General features: G+C 37.3%; 1 long non-coding RNA gene across 1 annotated transcript in view; it reads left to right on the forward strand.

The window, feature by feature from the left end:
• LOC116637621 overlaps positions 1-11,861 on the forward strand; it is a 26,572-nt gene extending 14,711 nt beyond the window's left edge. The window contains exon 5 of the long non-coding RNA XR_004300509.1: positions 10,207-11,861. This is a non-coding gene — a long non-coding RNA (uncharacterized LOC116637621). The remainder of the gene's footprint in view (positions 1-10,206) is intronic.
• The last annotated feature ends 2,697 nt before the right edge of the window (positions 11,862-14,558 follow it).

The following is a 14,558-nucleotide window of genomic DNA, read 5'->3' on the forward strand; positions in this document are numbered from 1 at the left end:
GCACAAACAATCACGGCCACAGAGGGCTCATACCTGTATTAGCCTCATTAATGTAGGTGTTTATTATTATAAACATTCCACTTAGAACTGCTTTTGCTGCATCCTATAAGTATCAGAATGTTGCATTTTCATTTTCCTTTGTTTCAAGAATTTTTAAACTAATGGAAAATTCACATTTTCCTTTGACATTTACTAAGTCTTCTACTCAGGTTGCCTTTTTTTAGTGTACTTCAAATACTTTTTTCTATTTTATTGAGATACCTAGAAACAGTACTATTTACATCTGTACATAATGTATAATATACCTCCATTTTTCATGACTTTATCAGTCATTGATTTCTTTTTATAATTTTTCTTTTTATATTTACTCCACTGTCCTTATCTTTCCAATATGCAAAGCATGTGGACCAAGGACATTTGGTGAGGCAGGTCCCATTCAGGTCCAGGAGGCCTGCTTCCAGAGTGCCAGCAGGTGAGTAGCTGCCAGCCCAGTCAGTTAGGGAGATAATGGGACTGTGCCCCAGTCTCTCCAACATTAGAGCTCTAATGGTAAGGACACCAAAATACAGTGTGTCCTGAGATTCTTTTTTTTTTTTTTAAAGATTTTATTTATTTATTTGACACACAGAGAGGGATAGCGAGAGCAGGAACACAAGCAGGGGGAGTGGGAGAGGGAGAAGCAGGCTTCCCGCTGAGCAGGGAGCCCGATGCAGGGCTCGATCCCAGGACCCTGGGATCATGACCTGAGCCAAAGGCAGACGCTTAATGACTGAGCCACCCAGGCGCCCCGTGTCCTGAGATTCTTTTACTCCCTGCACAGTCAGGTTTCTTTTGCTCTTTACTCATTTTTAAAAATAATTAATTAATTTCAGAGAGAGAGAGAAAGAGAGCACAAGTGGGGGGAGGAGCAGAGGGAGAGGGAGAGAAGAAGCAGACTCCCTACTGAGCACGGAGCCCAACAGAGGATTCTATTTCACAAGCCTGAAAGCATGACCTGATCTGAAACCAAGAGCTGGACACTCAACCAACTGAGCCACCCAGGCACCCCTCTTTTGCTCTTTAAATTCCTTAATAACATTGATTTTTTTGCTGAATATAAAAATAGTTCACTGTCATGGTATAAATATTGGAAAATGTAGAAAATTTTTTGGAAGAGCATACAAATATCACCTATGACTACATAGAGATAACCATTGTTGATATTTTGATATGTTCCTAAATTTTTTCTGTGGAAAAAGGTCCTCCTCCACAAAACTGTATTACACATGGTTTTCATATTTATACAAATCTTTTCTCAGTTAATGTTCTATTATGAACATTTTTGTTAAATCATTAGCAATTGAAAATAAGAATTCTTAGTGGTTACATATACTTGAACATATAGATATACTATAATGATTTCCCCACTGTTGAATATTTCATTTACTACCTATAAGGCCTATTTCACACAGCCCTCTAACGCTCATCCTTGCACACAGATCATGTGTATCTTTGATGACATTTTATCATGCAAAATGTCAAGTGGATACAAAAGAGAAGAGAACGGTAAAATTTTCATCTACTCATCATCTAGCTTCAATAATTAAAGACTCATGGCCAATACTGTTTTATTTACACACTCTATGCCCCAGGTTGTTTTGAAGCAAATTACAGGCATCAATAAGATGACAATATGTACATCTGAAAGATAAAGAGTCTTAAAATTACAACTCTACCATATTACACCTAAAAAATTCACCATAATTCCTCAATATGTCATACTTGTTTTAGGTAGTAGATTTTTAGAAGCGAATGGTCACTTCTAGAACAATAAGTCTCTTGGTAAATATTACTTTCTAGAAGAGTTTTAAAATCTGTACTTCAGTTTATGGGGATTTCTGTTTGGCATTCAGAATCTCACTGAGCTATCATATTTTTAAATTGTGAACAATTTGAAGGGCAAACAATGGGAGGCAGTAGAGAGACATGGTTAAACACTCAGTCTCTGGAGCAGACTATCTGGGGCATGTCTCTGGGTTCTATCACTTTACTATTATTCTATCTTTGTGCCGTGTCATTTTGGGCAATAGCAATTACCCTTGGGTAATTGGGTTCACATGCATTTTGTACACTAACTTCACTTCTGCTTTTGCTTTATTTTTCCTTTGTCTTGATTCCATTTACTTACAAAAAATTACTAGATGTTGTGAGAAACGAATTGGTGCTGAGAAAGGAAAAACACAAGGTGCTATGTTATTGTACAGTAGGTAATCAAGAAATCATTAAAACTGCTCCCAATTTTTGCCTATTTTAAATAGTGTTGCAATGAGCACATTCTGTGAGCAAAGTTTTTCCTTCATATTGATTCTCTCTTGAAGATAATTTTCCACAGGTGAGATTACAAGGTCAAAGGGCATGACCCTTGTTTGGGGAGAGGGATGAGGTTCCTCATAGCTTTTTATGACTTGTTTTCTAAGCAGTTTGCACTGTCTTCAGTAGATATGAGTTTACCGGTTTTACTTCACCTTTGGAAGTATTGGTTGTTATTTGAAAAATAATTAACTTTTTTGCTAAACAGCTAAATAATGATACCTTAAATTGTTTGATTACTAGCAGAGTGGAATATTATCCTTGTATGTTTATTTATTAATTAATTTCATCTTACCTTCTGGGAAAGAATAAGTGAAAAGTAAAGAGAAATCTGGGTTGAAAATGTAGAGAGAAAAGATCAAGTAGAAATTCTCAGAGTACTGGATTGTGCTTTGAGTAATATCAATGAACCCTAAGGATGATAAATTAATTTGTAAGCTGTGAGAAAAAATATGAGATCTGTGATAGCGGACATGTGACCTCAGCCATGGTAGAATTCACTACACTCATAGAATCCAGATTCTGAAATGCTTTATTTTATTTTATTTTTAAAGATTATTTATTTATTTATTTGACAGAGAGAGAGAGTGAGAGAGGGAATATAAGCAGGGGGAGTGGGAGAGGAGAAGCAGACCTCCCACCGAGCAGGGAGCCCGATGCGGGGCTCGATCCCAGGACCCTGGGATCATGACCTGAGCTGAAGGCAGACTAACGACTGAGCCACCCAGGTGCCCCTGAAATGCTTTATAAAGTAGGGGGACTTGAGTGTGGAGAAAGCAGTATTTGGAAAGGCACAAGAGAGGGGGCATTCCAGACATCTGGGTCCTCACTTGCATTGCATAAGATCAAGTCTTCAGTGTATCTCCTCTGGCCTCTTGTAAGAGTCTCCAGAGCTTTCCTTGTTTTCACCTCTTCACAAACAATTTATTTTCTCTAAGCTGCTTCCAAAATGATATTTCTAAAACACAAATAGGTACGTTGTCAATGTGTCTGCCTACTTAGGGTTTTAGAATCTTGTGGACTACATCAGACAAGGAAATTTGTGAGCCAGCACTAGCCTTCGGAAATTTATGTGGAGACATGTCAGCAGATTGATGGTTGGCTATAAAACATCTTCTCCCTAGAATTTACAACTCACATGAGATCTTAGGATCAAGACCACCTAGTTATTTGTTGGAATGACAGTTTATTGCCTTGACAGAGATTTTAACAACTATTTTGCACTGTAAATCTTTTGATAAGAATAGTCCCACCTGTTTTACTACCTGAACATGGTTCAGAAATTGCAGAGCATAAAAAGGTAGTATTTGTTAACAATTTTAGTGTCCCATTTTTAACCATCTGAGTATTTCCTGGCAATACATTCTGCATTCAGTACAATGTTAGGAGTTTTGGAAATTTTGGGAAAACTGGATATAATATTGCCTTTATCCTTATTGAAAAGACAAAGAATACATATAATGAAATTAAAAAAAATTGTAGTTTAAGAATAGGATAAATAATGTAATAATAAAAAATCAGAAATAATCACAATAGCTAACACCAAATACTTAATCTGCCACAAACTGTGCTGAACATTTTACATTAATTATTTTCACTATCAAGTTTAATTTTTACAACTACTCTATGAGGTACATAATTAAAGGTCAAATGTGAACTATAGATTCACATGTGCTCAACTACTAATTTGATTAAATCCATAGGAAGGAGAAATCATTTCCAGAATCCTTGTAGAAGACTTCAAGATGGGATGGAATTTCGAACTATATTTGAGGGCTGGGTTGGAATTGGATAAACAAATATGAGTAGGAAGAGGTTTAGATGAGGAGTGCCAGGAGCAAATTCCCAGAGGTAAGGATCCAAACGAAAGTTAGTGGGAGGGTATTGCAGACCACAGGAAATTTACAAAAGATGATGATACAGGCAAGTAAAGGAAGCTAAGTAGGCTGGCAATAAAATACATGCATGTACAACGGTGACACTCAGGCAGTGGATGCTCACTCTTCCCCTTGAATTTGGAAGAGCAAAGAATCAGGCTCCTGAGCTTTTCCAATTCTACCCTTAGCGTTTTAATAACATAATGTCTACTGGAGTTGCTCCTCAGCAGCAGGTTCGAAATGGGAGGTTGCCTTGCCGTATAGTCTCTGTTGACGTCAGAGTAGATATGTACAACCTTGAGACAGCACACAGACATTCTTGAGGATGGTTATTTGAAAACCCTCCAGATTTTGGAATCCGGATTTATGGTTTTAAACATCCTTCTCAAGCTATGGCAATTAATCACAGGTTCTGCTACTTCATGTTTCTAGACCCAGATAAGTACTCTGTGGTATACCATGCATGGGTATAGTATAGGCTGTAGTAATTTCTCTGAAAAGGAAAAACTATATGGATTCCTGGCATTATTCTTGACACCTTTTTTCTGTGAACTCTGGGTTTTCTGATATAACCCTTATGGTCCCATTTTGTTACTTACTAGGCTCTATATTTCTTGTCATTTTAGTGTAGTAGTTAGGAGTACAGACCTTGGATCTGAATTGTCTGAGTACAAATCCTAACTGCTTTGCTCCATGGATTCATTCTTCCCTTCCCTTCCCTTCCCTTCTTCCTCTCTTCTTTCTTTCTTTCTTTCTTTCTTTCTTTCTTTCTTTCTTTCTTTCTTTCTTTCTTTCTTTCTTCTTTCTTTCTTTCTTTCTTTCTTTCTCCTTCCTTCCTTCCTTCCTTCCTTCCTTCCTTCCTTCCTTCCTTTCTTCCCTTCTTTCTTTTTTATTGTTGGCATAAATTTTACCTCCCTGATCATTGGTTTCCTCAGCTGTAAAATGCTGATGATAATTATATCTAAATTATGCAGTTACCGAGATTAAATGAATTACATAATATTCTTCCCACCTGCTTGCATGAATGTGTTTGAGATTGGGTCATTTTGCAGATAAACAATGGCATCTTCTACTTTTATCTGGCAGACTTAAAATGATACCATCATTTTCAGATTTTTTTCCCCATTACTTACCTGAAATAGACATGTCATCATGTTGCACTTTAATTAATTTTCCTTTCTTAATATTTTACTTCTTAAATTTAGCATCTTTTTGGTGTTATTTAAAATGCCTCTATTTATTTTTTAAAGTAATCTCTATGCCCAATGTGGGGCTCAAACTCACAAACCTGAGAGCAAGAGTCACATGCTCTACTGACTGAGCCAACCAGGTACCCCATAAGATGCCTTTAAATTTAACTACAAAAATTGTCTTCATGTACAGCACCTTCACATTAGATTTAAAGTGAGGAATTCTGAAAACAGTAGTGAACCATTTTAAGTTATAATGAAATGTTTATATTATTCTATTTCAACTGCATTCTCTAGATATGGTATCATTATTATGTTTAATCACAACAAATTTATTTCATCTTAGGATTATATTTGTCTTCATATTTTGAATGCATACGTACCAAATAGTAAGCTTTAAGAGACACCTTTTATCACTAGATGCTGATACTTGAGATTGTACTACATTTGGAGTTTCTGGCAGAGTGTCTTTCCTGTGCCCTGCTACCATTTCCATGGAGAAAACATTTAGGTTCTTTAAATAAACTAGAATTTAATTGCACTGAATTCATCATTCTGTGTTTTAACTCTCCCTATTTGTACTCATTGGTGACTCACATGATTTAGGTGGCATGGGACGTCTACCAGAGTTGTGATTACAGACCTGCTTCTCAGAACTCCCATCTGGGGAGTTTGAGTTCTGAATTTGTCTTCCTGGGGGTGGCTGTACATTCTAACATTAAGGAGAGAGCTGTTTGCTTTGTAGTGGTTCTGTGTAGGGCAAGTATGAGCCAACACATTTTCTTAATTAGTTTTCATGTGAGATATACTAGATAATACTTGCATTTTGATGCTTTACATCACATGCTTGATAACCTCAATATTATTCTATTATAGCTTCCCAGTGTTTGTTTCTCCTCCATCACATTAAAATCTTTGATTAGGTCACAGGGTCTTTGGACAAATATACTCTTTCAATTTATGTAAGATGTACCTAGTCTTTTAGCTGGAATGTGTTATTGTTTTAAAGACCAAAGCCCAGGAAGCTAAACTTTTTTCCTTTCATGTCACGTATGTAGACCGTTGTTCTCTTCCTGCCATGTTTCTTTTTCCCTGTGGTCATGGTCATCAAGTGACAGAAGTGATAAAACCACTACTTGTGCTTAGGAGTCTTCTGTCCTACTTTGAGCTTTAAAGTGTCTAGAGAAGCTTGCTGGTTTTCAGGATTTCCTCTTTCTCCACATCAGTAGGTGTGGGTAGGCAGTGACCAGTGAGTCTGATGATTATGTGGCCAGGGTTGGGGAAGGTCGTGCCTGCGGGAGTCTAGAGGCTGTACTCCTGGAGGGCACAGCGTGGTGGCTTTGGCTATGGCAGGTTTGGTTCTTACATCCTCCCTCTGGGAAGATAGCATACGTTTTGATTTTCTCCAGTATTCTGGTTTTTTTTTTTTTTTTTTTTTTTGTTGTTGTTATCATTAGTTTCAGAGGTAGAATTTAATTTAGTGATTCATCAGTTGCATATAACACCCAGTGTTCATTACATCAAGTGCCCTCCTTAATGCCCATCACCCAGTTATCCCTCCCCCCACCCCCCTCCCCTCCAGCAACCCTCAGTTTGTTTCTTAGAGTTCAGCATCTCTTATGGTTTACCTCCCTCTCAATTTCATCTTATTTTATTTTTCCTTCCCTTCCCCTATCTATATTCATGTTTTGTTTCTAAGTTCCACACATGAATGAAATCATATGGTATTTGTCTTTCTCTGACTGACTTATTTTGCTTAGCATAATACCCTCTAGTTCCATCCATGTGGTTGCAAATGGCAAGATTTCATTCTTTTTTGGCTGAGTAATATTCCATATTGTGTGTGTGTGTGTGTGTGTGTGTGTATTACCACATCTTTATCCATTCATCTGTCTATGGACATCCAGGCTCTTTCCATCTTTTAGCTATTGTGGACATTGCTGCTATAATCATTGGGCTTCAGGTGTCCCTTTGAATCACTATGTTTGTATCCTTTGGATAAATACCTAATAGTGCAATTGCTAGGTCATAGGGTAGCTCTATTTTTAACTTTGTGAGGAACCTCCATACTATTTTCCGAGTAGCAGCACTGGTTTGCATTTCTCCAGTATTCTAGTTGAGGCAGGCTCATGTTTATTGGTGGGAAGTAGCCAACTAATGTGAAGTCCTTCTCTCTCTCCTGAACCATCTTAGTGCCTATGGACATTAGATGGTTTCTCTTATGGAGTCTGAAGTTCTTCTTTATAATACAGAGTTTCCCCTTTCTTCACTATACAGTATTTCTTTGTATACTAGGTTGATCATGGTTTCTACTCACTCTTCAGAATATTCTTTTCTAGCTCCTTCCAGTGTTTTTGTTTCTAATTTTTAAAGAATGCTCACTGTTTTGGCAAGCTCTGGCTGCCTATAACAAAATACCATGACTGGGTGGTTTAAACAATAGAAATTTATTTTCTTATGGTTCTGGTGGCTGCAAGTCCAAGGTCAAGGTGCCAGCATGGCTGGTTTCTGGTGAGAGCTTTCTTCCTACCTTATAGATGGCTGCCTTCTTGCTTGTCCCCATAAAGTAGGGAAAGAGAGAGAAAGAGTGAGCTCTGGTATCTCTTCTCATAGGGGCACTAATCTCATCATAAGGGCCCCACCCTCATGACCTCATCCAACCCTAATTACCTTCCAAAGGCCCTGTTTCCAAATACCATCACATTGGGCATTAGGGCTTCAACAATACGAATTTTAGGGAGGCACAATTCAGTCCATCGCACTTATCTCCAAAAAGAACACGTGAAAAAACATTCCTCAGCAGGAGGGAGAACAACTGAACTTTCTCTCGTGCCCATGCCTGAATGTATCTCTCTATTATATTGTAGCCCTCTGCTCCTGGGATTGGGTTTCTGCCTCTCCTTCCCTCATAGACCGTGAACTCTTTGAAGGCAGAGTTTGCCTTACTTGTAGTTTCTACACGTAACAGGGTAATCCCTAAATGTGTTTTAAAAGAATAAATAAGTGATGTCAGTCTTAAACATGCCCTCAATAGTTTTATCACCATGGTTTTGTCAGTGCCCATTTTCTTGGTTGAACTTCAGTTCCTTTTGGCTTTCTTATCCCAATTTCCATGTTGCTGGCTATTTTTTTGTCCTTTATGTGATAGGCAACACAAGAAGTTGGGCCTTTTAAACTGTTTAGCACAGTTCTTTCCCTAGCTGCTCTGCTGGATTAGCAGTGACAGGTTATTAGCATTTTTAGCCTTACTCTGTGTTCCTTTTTTATTATCTATTATTGTGTGCACCTGAGGGGATGGAGGGAAGGCCATGTTCAGTTTTGTCATGTATACTCACCAAAGTTCCTCTTAGTCACTTTTTCCCAAATATAAGAATAGCAAATTCCTCCCATTTCAGAAATAACAGAATCTATGATTATTATTCTGAGGTGTTTTTAATTTTTTTATATGTATAATTACACAGAAATCATTTCATTGAAAAACCCCACAAATCAATTCCCAAGTTGTCAAAATGGCACCCACCAAAATTCAAATTGAACCAAACCGAAACATAACACACACATACACACACACACACACACATGCACATACACCCCAATAAATGAAGTTATCATTAATTACACACTTTGATATATTTGGAATTTTCATAGTTAGTAAATTTTTGAGGTTAGAAAGATAGAAATCCTGGTCTCTGAATGAAGACCAGAAGAAATAAAATAGAAAGCAAAGTAATGAATTATGTTAAAAATGAAAGGGCTGTGAATCCAGACATCAAATATGACCAAGTGTGAGCTATTTTATTTCTTTGAGTATTGCAGAGGCATGAAGCATCTCTGATTTCTCAAGAGTCAATATGAAAAGTCAGTCAAGTAGTTGAAGTTCTATTTCTTTGATGGGAAATTAGGCCAGGCTAGAGAGCACATCAGAGCAGTTTTTGCATATTTTTGAGGTAACAATTGAAAAGGCATGTCTCTCATTAGTATTAGTCATGAACAGCTCAACAAGCCTGGAATATGACGGAAAAGATAGGGCATTGGAGCAGATTTAATACTCTAGCATTACAGCACCTTGACTGGAAGGGCACAAAGGAAGTGCAGAGGCATATCCCCACCCTCTCTGCAGCTTGGCAGCACTACATGTTTTGTTTGGCTTTTTTTTTTTTTTTTTTTTGGAATCAATGTAACCACTGAATTTTATTTTTTTTACTGCTGCAATGGTCTCAACCAGACATCAAATAATAGGATTCTTTTTTTTAGTGATTCCATTGATTTTTCTTGGCTCTAAGAAAAATTGAGAGAGCAACCTCTTACATAATGTTTAATAAAATGTTGGTTATAACAAAGTCTAGTGACACATGCAATTTTGTGAATAGAGAGAATTGGTAAGCAGTTGTGGATGAAAGGAAAAGTAGAGGAGGCAGGTGAGAAGCATTAACGTGTGATGGGCAGTCAGTATGTTTTACAAAAGAAAAGAAAGGTGCAAGTATTTAGTAAGTAGGTAAAGTAGAAGGTGGTTAAGAGGGCTCATCGTAAGTGGAATTTTAAAAGCAGTTGTTTACCTTTAGTATATATAATATCCATATAATCTGTATATGTGTTCAAATGTGGATTAAGTTACACAGACATTACTGGACAACAATTTTCTCAAGAGTTTGGCTCTATGTTGTGTCAGGGCTTTGTCTGCCCTTACCTGAGCAGACACGTCTTCTTGCGCTTAACACCCTGCTGCTGTATTTAGCATTTGTGTACAGATGTCTCAGCTGACTTTCCAATCTTCTTTTTGATTTGTCTAGGGCATGATTCAGAATCTTCCATCAAAGACAGCTCTTGCCAAGTTCATTTTTATGATCCTGTTTTGTGATGCACACTTCATTTTTTCATACTTCAACAGATTTAAAACATGATAAAGAGTTCTGAGGGCAGTGATAATCTATGGACTCATGCAGATCTGTGAAGGTGTCGAGAGGAAGCAATTGCCTCTTTGGTGAGAACGATGACATCGGCTGTACCTTAAAGTCTATGAACGGAATTATAATGGCAACTCGACTTATCAAAAGATTTCAGCTTTGTTCTTGCTTTGTTTGTGGTCAGCCATCTTAAAAGTTAGGCATTCACAACAGAATTCAATAGTAGCACTTTTAACAAATGGTGATATTTACCATTGAACCTGGCAAACTCATGGCTACTGGCTGGATGACACCACAAACAACACTTTGAACTTTGTATAGGACTAATAGCAGTTAGTCTTTGGAGATGCAGAACAGGCAACACTCAGAATTTTTGCAGGAAGAAGCATGAGAAAACCAGAGGTTATAATTTCAGAATTACCAGCTGGGTCTATACCGTGTCAGCATGCTCAGATGAAAAGGAAAAAAAAGCAATTGTTCATCAGTGAGCAGCATCAGATCCTTCTTCATGTTGCCTAATTTTTATTTCTGGTTTTGAGAAAAAATTTCCAAAGCAAAGCCACCAATTTATGCATTGCTACTGACTTCCACACATTCATGCATGCCTATGAAAATATAAAATGTACTTTAGGGAGAGGGTAGGGAATTATCTGGGCAATGAGCTAGATGGCTGAGTATATAAGGTAGATGAGATAAGAATAAAGTCTGGGAGGAACTCCCAGTGAGGTAGACAAACATCCCCCCAAATACATGGAAAATATATATGAGAGATGGAGGAGCAACTACCTGATTGAGGAAGGAAAGGAAGCTTTCACAGAGGAGGTAACCTCTGAACTTTAAAGATAGGTAAGTTGTTGACAGACAGACCGAGGCCCCAAAATGGTAAAGCATGCAGCCCAAATGCCCAGGCCTCTTGGGACCATATAATAAAGGTCACTCCCTGTGAAATGGAAATAGCTTAAAACTTTTAAACCACTTTTTCTTCAGTTACCTTTGACAGTTATAAATAATATACACAGAAAACTTGTTTTTAAACAAGCAACCTATTAAGAGCATTTTTATGAGAGATTGTAAGATCATACTTGCCATGAAGGCTAAGTGGGGATTCATGAGAGCTGTAAAGGGGTTCTAGGCAATGGAAAGCCATTACACATTTTATTGCAAGACTCTGAAGTGTGTGTGCGTGTGTGTGTGTGTTTATGATTTGGAGAGAAAGCTAAGTGGCAATGTGAAAGATACATTTGGGCAAGGATTGGAAAAGTCTGGAAGCAGAGACATCCATGAAGAATCTCAACTAGTGTAGATGAAGGAGTATGAACTACAGTGCTGCCAAAGGAAAGAGAGAATACAAAATTAAATTGAGTTATTTCATAGGTGGAATTGACCAAATATTTATTCATTTATTGACCAATCATTCAATTAGTATTTTTTAAACACAGTCAATTTTTAAAACATTGTTCTTTGAGGAATAGAAAGATGATAGTTTTTGAGGGGCTTACCTTCCAGTAGGGAAATCAGACATCATACTGTATTAATTAAAGTTCTCTATAGAAACAGAACCAATAGGATATATATGTCTGTGTATGTTCTTGTGTATACACATCTGTGTATATACATATTTGTATTTATGTGCATATATGTATCTGTATATATATTTGTGTTTCTGGTCTGTTTCTTTTGATGTATGCGTATATCTATCTATTTATTGATAGAGGGCGATTTATGGAATTGGCTCACATAATTATGGGGACCGGCAGGTCTGAAATCTGCAGGGCAGTTCAGCAGGCTGGAGACCCAGGAGCACCTGATGTTGTACTCTTGAGTTGGAAGACCTCAGTCTTTTCTTTTAAGGCCTCAACTGATGGACGAGAGCCACCTACATTATGGCGGGTAGTCTGCTTTACTCAAAGTCTACTGATTTAGATGTTAATCTCAACTAAAAAATACCTTCACAGTAACATCTAGACTGGTGTGTGACCTAAAATTGGGTACCATGGCTTAGCCAAGTTGACATGTAAAAGTAACCACCACACATACAAATAGCTAAGAGAAACGTGTGTGTATAAGAAATTGTATTTGAGTTGAGCTTTGAAGAGAGAGTTGAGGGAAAATATTTGAAATGGAAGGCACAGCATGAAAAAAAGGAGGGAAATGAGAAAAAGCAGGGTGAGTGTAGAAAATTATAGTTTCCTTAGATTGGCATGAAGGTAACAAGGAAGAGAGTGATGGGAATTAAAAGTGAAAGAGGAATCATTGTACTCTATGAAGACTGGTATAAGTAGTTTGACTTCATTCTGCAGGCAGAGGGAGTCTAGTAGAGTTTTTTGCTCAAACGATTGATTTTCTTTACATTACTATTGAGTCTAATCTGACAGCAAGCCAAAATCAGGGCCAGCATGGTGTTATTTGGTTTCTGTGGGGCAATTGTTCTTCCTTCTTGTATAATAATGCAGAATTATTCACTCCAAAGATGGCTGTGAACAAGACTAAAACCATAATTTAGAGTTTCAAGATCATTCAAGATCATTATTGTCAGAAAACTGCTTGTAATTATTTTATAAAAAGATGTTATCTGTTATAAGAAGAGAGCATAAATGAAAAAGAACCTATAGGTGAGATGCAATTCTTCAAAAATGACTAGATTTGGAAATAAATTCTATTATCCTGCCTGAGTTCTTTCTTTAAACCCTTGGTGAACTTGTTGAGAAAAATTGATGTAACACTGGTTAAATGCCTGGCTGAAAAGAGCAGATAGATAGATAGATATTTACTCTTTTATATCAATGATTCTTTATTTAAAAAAATTTTACAGGTGTTGATTAACCAACTTGAGTTAACTCTAACCTGACTTTGGTTAACTCTGGCCTGTTCAACTAAAGTGTTTCTTGTATTGCTTACACAGTTGGTGGGGTTTTCCTCTTTTTGTGTTTATAATTTATTTTATATGTTTTCAGGACACTGAGATTTGGTACATTCTCTATTATGCTGAATCATGGATTGACTTAAAGAAACATGGAAGTTTGGTTATGCTTCTCTAGGGTAAAATATTCACAGACTTCGGAAACGATTTGGGTCTGTGTTATTGGGGAGTTAATGATAAAGGCCTTGCCCTTCCCATCCCCTCACAGTTCTTTCTTTATGGGACTATCTTAGGAAGATGTCCCATCTAGCTAACTTGCTGTTCGTTAAGAGGTGTTTCTTTTTTGTTTTGTTTTGTTTTGTTTTAAAGAGTAATGAGTAGCTTATACTAAACTGGTTTCTAAGAATCTATGGTATTGGATATCCCAGGAGTCTGCCTGGGAGCATGGTGTTACAAGTGTAACTTTGGAGTCGGACTGCCTGGGTTAGAACCTGGCTCTGTGCCCTTGGGTAAGCTACTTAACCATTCTGTCTCACTTACTGCATCTGCAGAATGAGGGTAGTAATAATCTATGTAATGAAGTTGTTGCAAGGATTGGATGATTTAATGACATGCAAAGTATTTTATTTTTAAGATTTTATTTATTTTAGATGGGGATGGCAAAGGGAGAGGGAGAGAGAGAATCTCAAGTAGACTCCCCACTGAGCACGGAGCCTTACACTTATGCGGGGCTCCATCTCACGACCCTGAGACCATGACCTGAGCTGAAAACAAGAGTCCAATGCTTAACCGACTGAACCACCCAGGTGCCCCATGACATGCAAATATTACAACAGTGCCTGACACATAGTACACACTCCATAAGGGTCAGCTGTTATCATTTTAGATGAAAACTGGTGACGACACATCAGAGTTATTCTGAAGAATAGCAAATATTGTCCCATTAGCTAATAGTCCCATTAGCAAATATTGAGTGGCTGTCTTTGGCATATATGGAATTTTACTGCTCTGGAAAAACCACTATATCTAGGCAAAGTTGTTGGTGGATAAAGCTATAATTTCCTCTTTCCTAGGCCCTCTCTTCCTTTTAGATATCTAGTTATTGTCCAAGCCAGGAGGGATTCGTTAAAGAAACAATGTATAGTCAGTTTTAAAATGATGGAGAGGACAGGATTTCACAGCTGTTCAGATATAACCTATTCAATGACTTATAGATAGGTAAGGAATAGTTAGAATTATTGCCAGGCTATAATGGAGATTATGTTTTTTGTTTCTGTATATGTAAATATCCCTAAGAGCATATTGATCCTTAAAAACTGATTGAATGATATTTGATTATTGATAAGTAAAATCACTCTTGCAAACAGCTTTTGACTTT

The sequence above is a fragment of the Phoca vitulina genome, unplaced genomic scaffold (assembly GCF_004348235.1).
Source record: "Phoca vitulina isolate PV1807 unplaced genomic scaffold, GSC_HSeal_1.0 scaffold14, whole genome shotgun sequence".
In the NCBI taxonomy this organism is placed as follows: Eukaryota; Metazoa; Chordata; class Mammalia; order Carnivora; family Phocidae; genus Phoca; species Phoca vitulina.